Source organism: Rhinoderma darwinii, chromosome 11 (genome assembly GCF_050947455.1).
Source record: "Rhinoderma darwinii isolate aRhiDar2 chromosome 11, aRhiDar2.hap1, whole genome shotgun sequence".
NCBI classification, from domain to species: domain Eukaryota; kingdom Metazoa; phylum Chordata; class Amphibia; order Anura; family Rhinodermatidae; genus Rhinoderma; species Rhinoderma darwinii.
The window spans coordinates 95,125,492-95,143,173 of record NC_134697.1 but is presented as its reverse complement, the minus strand read 5'-3'; the positions used below and the strand labels follow the sequence as shown (position 1 = coordinate 95,143,173).

General features: G+C 47.6%; 1 protein-coding gene across 2 annotated transcripts in view; it reads right to left on the bottom strand.

The window, feature by feature from the left end:
• LOC142663444 (uncharacterized) overlaps positions 1–13,410 on the bottom strand; it is a 33,688-nt gene extending 20,278 nt beyond the window's left edge. The window contains exon 1 of one of the 2 annotated variants that reach the window (XM_075842098.1): positions 13,172–13,410. The gene's annotated coding sequence lies outside the window, so the exon portion shown is untranslated. Of the gene's footprint in view, positions 1–13,085; positions 13,139–13,171 lie in introns of those variants that run through there. The other variant, XM_075842099.1, reaches the window with a different exon arrangement.
• Between the last annotated feature and the right edge of the window lie 4,272 nt (positions 13,411–17,682).

The following is a 17,682-nucleotide window of genomic DNA, read 5'->3' as shown; positions in this document are numbered from 1 at the left end:
CCTTCACGTGACAACAGACCCCGGTAAGTGGACCTTTGAGTACCTCTGCTATGTGTTATGTCCGCTCCTGACCGCTGGTATGGGATGTTATCAGACATGTCTGCTGCAGAGGCGCCCCCATGACATCTACAAGCTCTATTTGGGGATATGGACAGAGGTGGTCTATATGAGACAACCCCTTTTTATCCATTAACCCACCATGATGTACGTGATGGCGAGTAGTATGGAGCAGGACCGAGAGCTAAACGCGCTCCATACGACGCGAGTGTCACTGGTATATTAACCTGTTAGTGACCGCCAATAAGCCTGTTCACGGCGGTCATTAGTGGGCTTTATTCTGATGCGATAGCCTTTTCAGTAAACAGCAGGGGGCCGATAAATCTGCAAAAATTGCTGTTTTCTGTGAATCCCGACTTTAAATTTTTTTTTATAAAAAGTGATCAAAAAGTCGCATCTACTCCAAAATGGTACCGATAAAAACTACAAGTCTCGCCGCAAAAAAAAAGCCCTCATACAGCTGCATCGGCGAAAAAATAAAAACGTTACGGCTCTTCAAATATGGAGACACAAAAACAAATAATTTTGAAAATATAGCGTTTTTACTGTGTAAAAGTAGGAAAACATACAAAAACTATACAAATTTGGTATCGTTGCAATCGTAACAACCCGCTGAATAAAGATATTGTGTTATTTATACCACACGGTAAACGGCGTAGATTTAAGATGCAAAAAAAAGAGTGGCGAAATGTCAGGTTTTCTTCTATCCCCCCCAAAAAAAGTTAATAAAAGTTAATGAATAAATTCTATGTACCCCAAAATGGTGCTATTAAAAAATACAACTTGTCCCGCAAAAAACAAGACCTTATACAGCTATGTCGCCGCAAAAAAAAAAAGAGTTATAGCTCTTGGAATGCGACGATGGAAAAACGTAAAAAATAGCTTGTGATTAGGGCCCAGAATCCAAGCAGGGGGAAGGGGTTAAAACTCGCTCCAACGGCCTGGAGCGGAAATAACTGATCCCAGATGTTTAAAGGGGTTATCCAGGTTGTTGGAGTTGATGGCCTATCCTCATGATAGGCCGTCGATATTAGATCGGTGGGGGTCCGACTGTCGGCCCCCTGCCGATCAGCTCTTTGAATCAGCTGTTTCGTACATTTTTGGGATGCTTTCGATAAACTGGCAAAAAAACAACATTTGTTTTGTTTTTTTTCATCTCGGTTTTGCTCTTTAGGCTATGTTCACACGCAGTGACCAGAAACGTCTGAGAACACGGAGCTGTTTTCCGGGTGAAAACAGCTCCTGATTTTCAGACTTTTTTTTTGTTTTTTTTAACAACTCGTGTTTTATGGCCGTTTTTGGAGCGATTTTTCAATGGAGCCAATGAAAAACGCCTCCAAAAACGTCCCAAGGAGTGTCCTGCACTTCTTTTATATAAAACATCATTTTTTTATTACCATTTTTCACATTTTCTTACAAACATTTCACAGGAAAATTGCATCACAAATGAACAGCACGCAACTGCGAATAGAACCAAAACAAAATAACAGCATACAATCATGGCATATCTCTTTGAATCTGCTTAGCAACTAAAAAACATGACTCCCCCTATCCCTGAACACGACTTAAGTCATCAACGAGCAGCCCCGCCCCATCTATCCACTATCTATTATCTAGACTGAAGTTGTAAGCCCCCTAACGTGCCCGCCAGAAGCTGCGTATGATACCACGCGGTGTGTCTGAAAGGCGTAACAATTTCCACCACGTCAGTCGTTGTGCATTGCGTTTCTATAAATCGTTGCCATTTAGCAAATCATTTCTTGGTTCCCGTTTCTTTCCACCTCCACCCGCTCAAGAGCTAATAATTGTTTTAAGCGAGACACGATCATGTCCAGACCCGGTGTATCAGTTTCCAGCCATTTACATAACAGGCATCTCAAGGCCACCAGCAGAATTGTGTGCACCAAGCGGGGAGGAGATCTCGTCCCTCGAATACCCTCTTCCTCTGGCGCTCGCGCCTGATGGAACAGCAGCGGTTGAGGCGTCATTGGAAGTTTCGCCTTCCAATGATCCAAAATATAGCTGTGTACATCACCCAGTATCAGCCCCATACTCCGTGCCAAATTTGTCAGGGGGGTGTTGCATTTGGGACAACACGTAATGCGATCGGGGAAGGAGTGCGAAGGTAAAATATTGAAGCCATATATTAATTTGAAATAGGTTTCCCTCCAGCTCTCGTTCACCTTCCGTACCGTCTCCCAACCCTCCACTACAGTCTCTCCTATAGCTGTATCGAGTCCATCGTTCCCAGACTTTGAACATAGCCCGTGGTCACGGGCAGACAAAATAATCCCCGAGTGCACTATACAACCTCGAGATAGTCGCCCGAAGAACCGTTGGGCCTTTGACCTCATCCAGAGTATGAGTGGTGGCTTCCTTATTTAAATCTCTGAGCCTAGAGGTACAGAATGACCGCACCTGGAAAACTTGTAGAAAATTGACATTAACATTGCCCTCTAAGGGATTGAGTTTAGCTCTGATTTCCGACCCTGTTAACCATGTCCATTCCTCTTTATGCATAAAATCCCCTGCGCTGCTAATACCTGCCTCCCCCCAAGAGGCAAATCTATCCCCACTGTCTACTCCCGGTAGGAATTCCGGGTGTCCACACAACGGCATGTGCTTGGAGAGCAGGTGAGGCAAGCCAAAAAATGTACGAACCGCTTTCCAGGCTAGGACTGTATCTCTCAGAACAATGGAGGTTTTGAGACGGCACGGAAGAGGCCACTCTACAGTGTAACAAGGCTTTTAAGTTCCAGGGTGAGGCGTATTCCCCTTCCAGCTCTAGATTGGAATAATGGCTCGTTTCATGAAGCCAATCCACTACATGACGAAAGAGACATACCACATTGTATCCCCTAATATTGGGAAACTTCAGTCCCCCCTCATGCTTGCCCATCATGAGCTTAGTGAGTGCAATGCGAGGCCTCTTTCCTGCCCATATAAATTTTGTAAATGCTGAATTCAGTTTGGAGACATCCATATGTTTCAGCAAGAGCGGGAGTGTTTGAAAGGGATATAACAGTCTGGGGAAACTAACCATCTTAATTAAGTGGCACCTCCCCAAAAGGGATAACGGCAACTGACGCCATCTGGCGAGTTCCGCCTGTATTTTTTTTTTTTTAACAACGGTGGATAATTCAGGCCATACAGGGTTTCACGCACCTTCCCTATCTTAATGCCTAGATAAGTTATGCATTGTTTCACCGGGGATATCCCGCATCCCAAGGATTGCCAAAAAGTCCCAGGTAACGGTTTGCCCAACTCCAGCAGTTCGCTTTTAGCTATATTGACTTTGTATCCCGAGCATTGCCCAAAGTCCTGCAAAAAATGAAAGACCGGCAGTAAGTGCTCTTGGGGATTTGACATAAACAGTATAACAACGTCAGCAAACAAGGCTAACTTAACTGCCAAAGACCCCACCTGAATACCCCTGAATACTGCGGACTCTTCCAGAAACCTAGCCATAGGTTCCAGTGCTAGATTAAATAAAAGTGGCGACAAGGGACATCCCTGCCGGGTTCCTTTATGCAAGTGAAAGGGATCCGACAGAAATCCTGAGGAGTAAACACGCGCTTGGGGATTAGTATAGACCCCTTTCAAAAAGATCCGAAAGGCTCCCTGGACATTCATCTTATCCAGCACCATCCCCACTGTATGTTATCAAAAGCTTTCTGAGTCTAGCGCCAAGAGTGCCGGTCGGGCACCTGGCTGGGGATCATGCCGGACTGTTTCCAACACCGTCAATACCTTACGCAGATTAGTCACTGCTGCCCTGCCCTTTACAAACCCCACTTGAGATTTACCTACCAATGTAGGTAGATACATGGGCAAACGGTTAGCTAAGATTTTTGTGAGTAATTTCTTGTCTTGGTCTATCAATGAGATCGGGTGATATGACCCCGGGTCAAGAGGATCCTTCCCCTTCTTGGGCAGCACTTTTATATGCGCTATTTTGGCCTCCGCTGGGAACGTACCGGTCTTTAGTAAAATATTATAATAATCCACCAAAATGGGGCTGATTTCCTGCCTTAGGGACTTATAAAATTCTCCCGTGAACCCATCCGGCCCCGGGGCCTTTCCGTTAGATAAGGTCCTAATTGTACTCGTGAGTTCCTCCACCGTGATCTCTGCGCTCAGCAGATCGTTCTGCTCCTGCGTGAGTCCAGGCAACTTTACCTTCTCCAAGAATTCCCTACCTTTTGGGGGTCAATGGGCGTGTCTGAATAAAGGGCTTGATAATATGTACGCAAAATAGTGTTAATTTTTTTGGGATCCGCTGATCGAGACCGATAGATGTTTTCTCTTTTATCTAGCCACTGATCAAACTGTCGCTTGGCTTCCCTCCAGGCCTCCCCCAGAGACGCTGATGGAGATTGTAAAAATGCCGTGTATGCGCACCTTAATCATTCGCTCGCCGTCTTGTACCCTTCAGTGGTCTTATGTTTAAGATTGGCCATAAATTGTATAATTTTCCCGCGAATTACCGCTTTAGCTGTAAGCCAGTACAACGACGGGTCCGTACGATGTGACGCATTATCCCCGTCAAATTCCGTCCACCATCCCCTTAGCTTTTGTAAAAAGTCCTCATCCATCGCCAGAAAGGAGGGGAACCTCCATATAAAATCCAGTCCCTTAGCTACTGTGTCGGCCAGAGTAATGGTAATCGGGGAGTGGTCAGAGATGACAAGATCTTCTATCGTCGCGTCACGTAGTCTGCGGGAAAAAGCTTTGTTCACCAGTAAGTAATCAATACGCGACCACGATTGATGTACGTGCGAAAAGTGTGTATACTCCCTAGCATCAGGATGTAAACTCTTCCAAGCATCTGCAAGGGCAGTGTGTCTCAAAAAGTCTGGCAAGATCCTATCCCTCTGTTTATGCGAAACGGCCCCTACACTTCTATCTTCCCTAGAGGACCTTACAGTATTAAGGTCTCCCCCTGGTACCAATAATTTAGTGCGATCCTGCTGGAGTTGGGCTTCCAATTGATCAAAAAACCCTGTGTTGGCCGCATTTGGCCCATAGACATTATGGATACTAATAGTTTCCCCTGCATGTTCCACCACTAGATGGATCCAACGACCCTCATCATCACGCTCCTGGGACACCAATGTAAAAGCAAAATTTTTGTGCACCAATATTATAACTCCCGCCTTACCGTCTCTAGCAGCTGAGCCAAAAACGTGGCCCACCCAAAATTTTTGTAGATATTTAAATTCTGACTCGGTAAGGTGAGTTTCCTGTAATAGGGCTACATCTGGATGCAATCTCTTCATATGTCGCAAGAGTTTGGTCCGTTTCTGTGGGGATCTAAGCCCCTTGACGTTCCATGAAACTATTTTCATGTTATTGGACTATGCCTAAGATGAGCTAAGGTGTCAAAAAGCCGTGATCGGTTCGGGGAGTCAGATCCATCTTTCCCTAAAAGCCATGTATAAACATTGAAAATACAGGCCAAAACCCGGCCTAGCAAACAAAGCTAAACTCCAGTCAAAGCCATCAGACCTTGTTCAAAAGAAATAGAAAAAACGCCTGTGACAAGGGCAGTCAACCCCCTAGTACCGATTGGCGTAAGAGACTTCACTTTTTTCTGTTGTGCACTAACACGCCCCTCCCTCCCCCTCCCCCCCCCAGACCTGCGTAGCCGAAATTACACATCACTTATCGTGACAGAGCTACACCAGCCCATCACCGACCATCAATCCCTTGCAGCAGATACCCGGTCTTATGTCAAGGGGTCAAACCCTTCAGCTACCGCTCAGATTACCATGTATCATATAGACCTGAACACCGTCACTTCAAGGCTGCCCCGAACAGCGACCCAAAAACCCCTGCAGAGACTCCCCCGCATATTTGACCTGTAACGGCCCTTTCTAATCCCATAGGAGAAACCAGCCATGTCAAATTCTCAATCGGAGTGGCCCACCAGTGAGCGAGCTTAGAACTTAGAGCAGGCCCTGACTCGGATTCAAACCCCCTGCAGTGTAAATACAGCGTTATATCAGAATGCATACATTTTGATCTGAGGACATTTGACGACAGACTAAAATGCTGTAATAAAAGACAGACATGTGCAATCATCAAGCATTATCTGGAAACTTATCTGCGAAAGATCGGAGCCTGCGATTGATCTACAGCGTCCACAGAACCCTCTCCTAAGATAGAAGGGTCCTGAAAAACTTCACTTTTCAATCAGGAGACGTGGACCTGGTGCGGTCCCGCGGCCATCTCTGCGGCTTCGGAGAGTCCCCTCTGTTCTTGGATCTTCCTCCGCGGTCTCTTCCGGGTGTGGGCATTAAAGCTTCTGCCCAAGTTCGCTCCCTAACCAAGCGACTCCTTCCGACTTCTCTTGGCTTGTGACGTGGGCTGTGTTCTGGATTGCGTCGGGGCGGCTTCCACGTAGCTCCGCCAGCGCGTCCTCCGCTTCCTTCGGTGTGGTAAATGTCTTGGTTCGACCATTCGCTTGGAATACCCGTAATATGGCTGGATATTGCAGGTTAAAACGCACTTTCGCTTGGAACAGCTCGGTACAAATCTTGCTGAAGGAACGCCTGCGCTTCGCGACCTCCGTAGAATAGTCCTCGAAAAGTAGCACTTTCATGCCCATTATCTCCAAGGGTCGAGATCTGCTGCGATACGCCTTCATAAGTGCCACCTTATCATTGTAATCCAACAGCTTAAAGATGACTTGTCTGGAGCGAAGCGAGCTGCTGCCGTCCGCTGATGGAAGATTTCTTGGGTCCGGCCCCACCCTGTGCGCCCTTTCCACCCGGCAGGGACGCTGGAGGCCCAATGCTGCTGGCAATGCTCTCTCACATAGACGCTGCAACTCAGAAGGGACCACCGCTTCTTTCAGACCCACAATTCGCAGGTTGCTCCTCCTGGAGCGGTTTTCTAGGTCCTCCACCTTGTCTCCCAACTGCGTGGTATTAGACAACACCGCTTTAAAGGCATGGTGTTGCCCTAAAAACATGTTTTTTTTTTAAAAATTAAACATTTAGTGTGTGGGTGATTAAACATTGTTAAAATTTTTTTTTTTTTTTTGCACGAGTCCAGGAAATATTATAAATTATTTCTAATTTATAATACTACCCATTTTTGGTCACTAGATGGAGCTGTTCCCAATGTTGCAGCATTGCAACATTGGGTTAAAAGCCCTCGCTCTAGTGAGCTCTCAGCATCCCCCCCTCCTTTATCCTGGCTAGTGCCGGGATAAACGAGGGGTTTGAACGGTGTAACCTCCTACACTGTGTGTCGCCATTTTTTGAGGTAACCCACAGTGTAGTAGGTTTACATACAGTAGTAAACACACACAAACACTAACATACATTGAAATGTCTTACCTGCTCCTGCCGCCGCGGCTCCCTCCGGCCCGTCCGCTCCCTTTGCTGCCGCTGTTCCATGTGCACAAGTCCGGAAGCCGCGACCGGAAGTAGTAATCTTACTGTCCGGCCGCGACTTCCGGTCCACAGGAAAATGGCGCCGGACGGCGCCAATTTCGAATAGGACTGTGTGGGAGCGGCGCATGCGCAGTTCCCACACAGACGCCGTACACGGACGTGAATGGGACGGGAGCCTATGGGACTGTGGCTGCCGTACTCCATGTCTGTGTGTGTCGTTAATCGACACACACAGAAATGGAACAAAAAATGGCAGCCCCCATAGGGAAGAAAAAGTGTAAAAATAAGAAACAGTAAAACACAAACACACAAATGAATATAAACGTTTTTATTACAGCACTAACATCTTTAACATATAAAAAAATTATTTGCCATGACACTGTTCCTTTAAGTTTGGATTGCAGGCGCTCATTTTCATCCTCCAGCAGCGTTACACGTTGCTCTAATTCATCAGTCCTGGAAGTTACTTGTGCCAGATCCGCATGCATGCGGGTAAGAGACGCTTGCACCGTTTTTTCAAGCGCTTTTTGCAGGTCAGGGGTTATCCGCTTAGCCACTTCATGGGCCAGTGCTATATAGTCCACAGGTGCTGGGTAAGAAGAGGTTATGGGCTCTGCAGGGCTTGAAATTGGGGACTGGGGCTGGGGCTGCAGCAGCTCCTCATCCTGTGAATACAGCGGGGGAGTAGTGGCGGGAAACGCCGCCATCTTACCTCCCCTGTCCACGCCCGCGGCTAGATCCTCCATGGCTGGCTTGTGCGCGCTCCGGAGGAGGTATCGTTCCATGCAGGCACCCCCGGGTACGTTCCTGTGTGCAGGGCCGGTGTCTATGAGCTGTTTTTCGCCACCGAAGTGACTTTTGCAGGTAAGCAGGCTAGTCGGGAGCAGGAGCTAATTCACACGCGTCCTGCACTTCTTTTGACAAGCCGTCATTTTACGCGCCGTATTTTGACAGCGATGCGTAAAATGGCTCGTGGGAACAGAACATCGTAATTCCTATTGAAAGCAATGGGCAGATGTTTGGAGGCGTATTAGGGATGTTTTTTCAGGTGTAATTCGAGGCGTAAAACTCCCAAATTACGTCTGGAACCACTGCATGTGAACATACCCTTACTCTCCCTTCGCCTATACATACAAGAGGCATTAAAAACTGAAGGTTTACCATAATCTGATCTTGAAGACATTTTTGAATCCCTGATCACATTTCCCCCTCCCCCACATCGCTTTCAGATTTTTCCTCCTTTCTCAGGGTTTGTGCACACGACCTATTTTCAGGCGTAATTCGGGCGTTTTACGCCTCAAATTACGCCTGAAAAGACGTCTCCATTACGTCTGCAAACATCTGCCCATTGCCGGCAATGGGTTATACGATGTTCTGTTCAGACGAGGTGTAATTTTACGCGTCGCTGTCAAAAGACGGCGCGCAAAAAGACGCCTGTGTCAAAGAAGTGCAGGACACTTCTTTGGACGTTTTTGGAGACGTTATTCATTGACTCCATTGAAAAACAACTCCAATTACGTCTGTAATGGACGCCGCAAAAAACATGAGTACTTGTAAAAACGTCTGAAATTCAGGAGCTGTTTTCACCTGAAAACAGCACCGTAATTTCAGACGTATTTTGCGTTTGTGTGTGAACATAGCCTTAGGCTGGATTCACACGAGCGTGGCGTTTTTGCGGACGAAAAAACGTGGTGTTTTGCGCGCGCAAAAACCACTTGACAGCTCCGTGTGTCATCAGTGTATGATGCGCGGCTGCGTGATTTTCGCGCAGCCGCCATCATAGAGATGAGGCTAGTCGACGTCAGTAAATAGTCACTGTCCAGGGTGCTGAAAGAGTTAACTGATCGGCAGTAAATCTTTCAGCACCCTCGACAGTGAATGCCGATCACAATATCGAGAAACCTGTTAAAAAAAAAAAAAGACGTTCGTACTTACCGAGAACTTCCCTCCCGGCCGTTGCCTTGGTGACGCGTCCTTGGTGACGCGCCTCTCTTGACATCGGGCCCCACCTCCCTGGATAACGCCGCAGTCCATGTGACCGCTGCAGCCTGTGCTTGCCTGTGATTGGCTGCAGCCTGTGCTTGGCCTGTGATTGGCTGGAGCTGTCACTTGGACTGAATGGTCATCCCGGGAAGTCAGACTGGAGGAAGAAGCCGGGAGTTCTCGGTAAGTCAGAACTGCTTTTTTTTTTTACACGTTCATGTTTATTGGGATCGGAAGTCACTGTCCAGGGTGCTGAAACAGTTTAACTCTTTCAGCACCCTGGACAGTGACTATCTCCTGACGTAGCGTACCGGAAATTTTTTTGCCGGGTTCGGTCAAAACGAGTTCGACCGAACCCTGTGAAGTTCGGTTGTCCGGGTTCGCTCATCTCAAAGACACTCCGTTTGGATGTTTGTAAACAGAAAAGCACGTGGTGCTTTTGTTTACATTCAGAGTTTGACAGCTCTTGCGCGAATCACGCAGTTCGCACGGAAGTGCTTCCGTGCGGCATGCGTGGTTTTCATGCACCCATTGACTTCAATGGGTGCGTGATGCGCGAAGACCGCCGAAAGAACGGACATGTGACTTTCTTTCAGTGGACTCACGCTGAGGAAAAATCACGGACATGTCAGCACGTCCCCATAGACACATATAGGTCCGTGCAAATCACGCACGTTGCACGGACGTTTTTCCCGTTTGTCTGAATAAAGCCTTAGGCTGGATTCATGTTTTTTAGGGACTTGCGGCCGAAATACATTCCGTCTTTTACGGACCGGACATGCTCGTGTGAACCCAGCCTTAGCGGCACATTGGTACTGGTCTTCATACATAATCCAGGCAGTGATCTACGAATCTTCAACATGGCCCTTATATATAGTCTCCGTATATAAAAAATCTTATTTATTATGAATTTTTTGCAAATTCATTGATACATTTTATTTTTGTTCAATGGGTTTAACTTTGAAATGTTTTTGTTTTTAGTAATTTTTTTTTTTATGAAAGGAGCTATATATGGGGACGAGCGCTCGTTACTTGTCCGGTCTACAACGGCCTTATATTTGAGTGATGGACATTACACTGTTGGAGGAGGCCACCAAAATGATCTGACGTCCGCCGCCACCGTAGAGTTAACCGAGACCGTGAGATATTTGGTGGAAGAGCCGGAGACAATGTCAGGTCTATGGTGGACCCGAGACGTAAGATCGCTTTTACCTTCACATCTGTGATTTTCACACTCCCGTATTTTGCTCAGTATTCGGAAGCCAAAACCAAGATTGGAATAAGGAAGAGTAGAATGGAAGGATTTGGATTCTTCCGTGTCGATGCTCCGCTCATACACAAATATGATGAGATCACTGACCAGCTGATGGAGTCCTGTTCCCACTTCTAATAGTCCGGCCCCTATTCCTGTACAACCATCTAAGGCCCAGTTCACATCATGCTTTGGCCCTACGTTTAGTGCTCTACTAGCCCAATGGAGGCCAAAGAGCGTCCTATCTGTTGGGCTGGTCTACGTTGAAGATCTTATTTTTTTTTGTATGGGATTCAATAGATTTTCATGACGGACACATTAAAAGTAAATCATGACAGCCTACGGGATCCGGGTGACGAGCAGGGTCATGAGAGGTCATGAAGAACACGTTTAGCTCATACCATTAAAGGGTAACTAAACTTTTTAAAAGTCAGAAGTTTTGATTGGTGAAGGTCCGAGCATTGAGATCCCCGCGGATCGCTGAAAGAAAGCGGCATAAGAGCGCAGGTGAGCGCAGGGGAGAGCAGGGGAGCGCAGGTGAGCGCAGGGGAGCGCAGGGGAGAGCAGGTGAGCGCAGGGGAGAGCAGGTGAGAGCAGGTGAGCGCAGGTGAGCGCAGGTGAGAGCAGGGGAGAGCAGGGGAGAGCAAGGGAGAGCAGGTGAGAGCAGGGGAGAGCAGGTGAGCGCTGTGCCGCTTAGATTCTGATCGGCTTTCCTCGGACTCAGACTTTCTATATATTCGGACGCTACGCTGTGGTTTTCATTTATGGTCTGTCTCCCTCAGATAACTCCTTTCCATATTCCCTATGAAAGCATATGGACATCGTAGAGAGGGGGGGGGGGGTCCGGACAAACCCATATGTACCAGAGGGGAGCGCCTATTACCCGGTCATACCACATCTCCCTACAGTGGCCCCAATGTGGCGACATCAGCCATTTCTCCCCAACAGCCACAGTTTTATGCAGACCTGACCCCTCATCCAGCAGCGTCCACCGCACCCCCCGCACCCTCATACACGGACACCGGCTGGTGACGGCTTCTGCAGCTTTATGCGACTGCCCCCTGTGTATAAAGATGGAGGAGCGATGTACTGAACGACGACTTCTTACATGTGGTGTCCCCCTTATTTCCTCATAGATTGTAAGCTCTTGTGATCAGTATATAAGAGACAGCATATCTATAAGACTACAACCCCTATAGCTCCACCACTGGATAGGATTAGACACAGGGCTCAGCAGACAGTATCACACATGGTAGGATTAGATACAGGGCTCAGCAGACAGTATCACACATGGTAGGATTAGATACAGTGGCTCAGCAGACAGTATCACACATGATAGGATTAGATACACAGCTCAGCAGACAGTATCACACATGATAGGATTAGATACACGGCTCAGCAGATAGTATCACACATGATAGGATTAGATACACGGCTCAGCAGATAGTATCACACATGATAGGATTAGATACACGGCTCAGCAGATAGTATCACACATGATAGGATTAGATACAGCAGCTCAGCAGACAGTATCACACATGATAGGATTAGATACAGGCTCAGCAGACAGTATCACACATGATAGGATTAGATACACGCTCAGCAGATAGTATCACACATGATAGGATTAGATACAGGGCCCAGCTGAGAGTATCACACATGATAGGATTAGATACAGGGCCAGGACAGTGTTCTTATACTCACCCTCCACACCTGAGCCGGGGGCTCTCCGCCTCCAGGCGCAGCGCCGGTCCTTACGTCATTCAGTATCACAACATTGTGACTGGCGCATGTGACGCTGAAAGGCACCAGGACCCAGCGCAGCGCCCGGAGAGGGAGTATACGGTTATATACGGTATAGTTTACGACATAGGCCCCAATTACTACAATACATTTGGATAGACTTGGTGCGTTTGGCACGGCGACCCCGCTCATCACTACGTAACGACCGGTATCGTCTGAACACGTCTCTGAATTTTGCTACGGAATATGTTGGCGCTAAATAATGATTATTACGCGGAACCGGCGATCGGATGAATTCCTTAATAAAACAAGTTGTCTACGAGGGAACGGACGCCAAGATGTCGCACATCGGAGGAGCGATACATAAATATACCGGGAGAGATCCCATAATCCGACAGACCACCATCCCCATAGCATGTCAATGGGGGAGAGATCCTGCGCGCTCGCCACCGGGGTCCTGGCGGTTTTCCCATAATGGTATATTGCATAGGTTCAATAGTGGGTCAGGACAACAGGGTCAGGGGCCAAGCACACACTCTCCATTGGAAACAACAAGTGACACATTGCTGGTGGGGGTCCCTACTGAGTGGTCCTCCCCCCACAGGTCACGTGAAAAGTGAAACTCCCCTTTAAGTACAAGCACGCACATAATAAACGCATACAGAAAAGTCTGTCTGAATGTTAAACCTCAGTCACACGGCCCGTCACAGCAAACAACCGCACTCCCCCTTACCCTGTGCTGAACGCGTCCCTTGTAGTCAGTCAACGTCATGACGTAACACCCAGGAAAAGCGGCATGACCACAACCCCTATTGTGACGTCACCGCCGCGCTATGATGACTTCTGCACATGCGCAGTTGCAACCAACGGAGAACCGTGAGCCCTCGCGTGCCCCACTTTACAAAAGTAGGTACAAGTGGATGTAACTAAGGCAGGGACTATAGTCTCTAGGGACCTTCGTCAACCAGCTGACAAATGACTGTAGTAACCACTTGTGCGCCTTGTGTCTCTTTACAATAAAGTTGTAAGAAAATAACAAAATCTAATAAAGTTGTAATGAAAAAAAATGTACAATAAAGTTGTATGAAAAAAAAATACCCGGCTTGTACGGTGGCCTGTAGAGGACAAACCAGTGAATATTGACAATATAAAATATGAAGTGTAGTAATTCTCTCACACCTCTCATTATGAATGTTTATCTTTGTGTAGTTTCTTTGCTGTAAATTAAAAATTAGGCAGGAAGAAGATAGTGGTAAACTAGAGGGGTTTTCTATAAGAACCAATCAAATTCAAGCTTTTGATTTCCTGGAACAGCTTTGCAAATGAAAGAAGCATCATGATTGGTTGCCATGGGCAACTATTATTTTTTCCCTTACAACTTCCTTTCTGCCCCAACTGCATCTGCTACTAATGAACTTCCCCGGAGTGTAGTTACCATGCCAACATAACTACAGCTAAAGCGCCCCCGTAACAGTGTCTCACATGGAGTGCCACATAAAACAGTGTTAGGCCGGGTTACCACATAGCATAAACGCTGCATAATTTCCAAAGTATTTACAGTAGCAGCAAAGTGCACACGCTGCAGAAAAAAATCCGCAGTGGAAACGTCCATAAACTGACCCGTGTTTTTGGTTTAAAATGTATAAAAAAAAGCTAATACCTACCCCCGGGCGTTGTTATAGCAACGCTTTCTTCTGCTCTTTGTCCAAGCCAGCCACCTGGGATGACGCATACCTCCCAACGTCTGGGGAAGTCCTGGATTCATGGCGGTGTCCCGCTCTCCGGTGCGGCCAGGGGTGTGCCCCGCTTTCAACTATATCTGCATCCTCAGGACGCAGATACAGTAGAACCCAATACTGAAGCAGGCAACCATCAGCTCCCTGCTTCAGAATTAGTTCAGAACGGAGGAGCAGAGGGAGCACCTTTGCTCGCTGAGGACTCCCCGGGCACACCGCTACTTTAAGTGCTGTGCTCGGGGAAGCCCTTGAGGTCACTGTCCATATATGGAGAGTGACGTCAGGGGCTCCTCCTGGAGCAGAATCACCGGCCAGAGTCGGCAACGGGGATTCCGCTCAAGGAGTAGCCACTGACGTCACTGTCCATATATGGACAGTGACATCAGTGCTTCTCTCTAGGAGTGAAATCCCCGGCCTATGCTCTGGCTTGGGATTCCGCTCCTAGAGGGAGTCCCAATGGCGCTATCTACAGGAATGGGGGATATCACTATCTACAGGGGGGTGGCGCTATCAACATGGACACTGGCACTATATAGGGGCACTTATCTACATGGGCACTGTGGCAGTATCTTCAAGGGCACTGACACTTTATATGTGGGCACTGGCACTAGGGGCAGCTTTGGGGGCATTATACTTGTATACGGGCGGCTAGGGGGATGTTGACGCAACAACTGAGCCAAAATATATTAGACTGAAATTTGTAATGGGTATGTCAACCGATACCCGCCCTCCAGTGATTTATCCAGTTTCAAAACAAGATTTATCGATATATCGGAGAGGAGGAATAACACACAGACGCTGCCGGTCTGCTCAGAATACTCGGTTACAAACTCCATTACAATAATATCATTCAAAAGGGCTGTCGGCTTGAGGTTAACCAATCAGAGGCAATGTGACAATATCTCAAATTCAGCCAATTACAGACACACGATACATTAGAATATAATAGATGGTTCTTGTAAGATGGGGAGACATACTCACGTGCATATGTGAATGTGTCTCCCTCTCCTATCTCACTCCCTGCTACTTCTTTCCAAGCTTCACATGGGAACCAAGGCCAAAGATAGCTCAACTTAGAAACATAAAAACCAATGACTTTCTTATTCACTACAAAAGAAACAAGATGGAGACTTCAGACAAGATGGCCGCTGCACAAAATGGATTCATTTAAACATTATTTTAATCACTTTCACAGCGGACATTATGCTGCATGGGGGCAGCTATGGAGGCATTATGCTGTATGGGGGCAGCTATGGAGGCATTATGCTGTATAAGGGCGGCTAGGGGGACATTATGCTGTATACGGGCAGCTATGGAGGCATTATGCGATATAAGGGCGACTAGGGGGACATTATGCTGTATACGGGCAGCTATGGAGGCATTATGCGGTATAAGGGCGGCTAGGGGGACATTATGCTGTATACGGGCAGCTATGGAGGCATTATGCGGTATAAGGGCGGCTAGGGGGACATTATGCTGTATAGGGGCAGCTATGGAGGCATTATGCGGTATAAGGGCGGCTAGGGGGACATTATGCTGTATACGGGCAGCTATGGAGGCATTATGCGGTATAAGGGCAGCTATGGAGGCATTATGCGGTATAAGGGCGACTAGGGGGACATTATGCTGTATACGGGCAGCTATGGAGGCATTATGCGGTATAAGGGCGGCTAGGGGGACATTATGCTGTATACGGGCAGCTATGGAGGCATTATGCGGTATAAGGGCGACTAGGGGGACATTATGCTGTATACGGGCAGCTATGGAGGCATTATGCGGTATAAGGGCAGCTATGGAAGCATTATGCGGTATAAGGGCGACTAGGGGGACATGCTGTATACGGGCAGCTATGGAGGCATTATGCGGTATAAGGGCAGCTATGGAGGCATTATGCGGTATAAGGGCAGCTATGGAGGCATTATGCGGTATAAGGGCAGCTATGGAGGCATTATGCGGTATAAGGGCGGCTAGGGGAACATTATGCTGTATAGGGGAAGCTATGGAGGCATTATTCTGTATAAGGGCAGGCAGGGGGACATTATAATGTATGAGGCAGCTATGAGAGCATTATGCTGCATGGCGGAATTTGTGCATTATACTGTATGGGGGCATCTGCGTTGGCTTTATACTGTGTGGGGGCACTATGAGAGCATGATACTGTGTGGGAGGCACTATGAGAGCATGATACTGTGTGGGAGGCACTATGAGAGCATGATACTGTGTGGGAGGCACTATGAGAGCATGATACTGTGTGGGAGGCACTATGAGAGCATGATACTGTGTGGGAGGCACTATGAGAGCATGATACTGTGTGGGAGGCACTATGAGAGCATGATACTGTGTGGGAGGCACTATTAGAGCATGATACTGTGTGGGAGGCACTATGAGAGCATGATACTGTGTGGGAGGCACTATGAGAGCATGATACTGTGTGGGAGGCACTATTAGAGCATGATACTGTGTGGGAGGCACTATGAGAGCATGATACTGTGTGGGAGGCACTATGAGAGCATGATACTGTGTGGGAGGCACTATTAGAGCATGATACTGTGTGGGAGGCACTATGAGAGCATGATACTGTGTGGGAGGCACTATGAGAGCATGATACTGTGTGGGAGGCACTATGAGAGCATGATACTGTGTGGGAGGCACTATGAGAGCATGATACTGTGTGGGAGGCACTATGAGAGCATGATACTGTGTGGGAGGCACTATGAGAGCATGATACTGTGTGGGAGGCACTATGAGAGCATGATACTGTGTGGGAGGCACTATGAGAGCATGATACTGTGTGGGAGGCACTATGAGAGCATGATACTGTGTGGGAGGCACTATGAGAGCATGATACTGTGTGGGAGGCACTATGAGAGCATGATACTGTGTGGGAGGCACTATGAGAGCATGATACTGTGTGGGAGGCACTATGAGAGCATGATACTGTGTGGGAGGCACTATGAGAGCATGATACTGTGTGGGAGGCACTATGAGAGCATGATACTGTGTGGGAGGCACTATGAGAGCATGATACTGGGTGGGAGGCACTATGAGAGCATGATACTGTGTGGGAGGCACTATGAGAGCATGATACTGTGTGGGAGGCACTATGAGAGCATGATACTGTGTGGGAGGCACTATGAGAGCATGATACTGTGTGGGAGGCACTATGAGAGCATGATACTGTGTGGGAGGCACTATGAGAGCATGATACTGTGTGGGAGGCACTATGAGAGCATGATACTGTGTGGGAGGCACTATTAGAGCATGATACTGTGTGGGAGGCACTATGAGAGCATGATACTGTGTGGGAGGCACTATGAGAGCATGATACTGTGTGGGAGGCACTATTAGAGCATGATACTGTGTGGGAGGCACTATGAGAGCATGATACTGTGTGGGAGGCACTATGAGAGCATGATACTGTGTGGGAGGCACTATTAGAGCATGATACTGTGTGGGAGGCACTATGAGAGCATGATACTGTGTGGGAGGCACTATGAGAGCATGATAC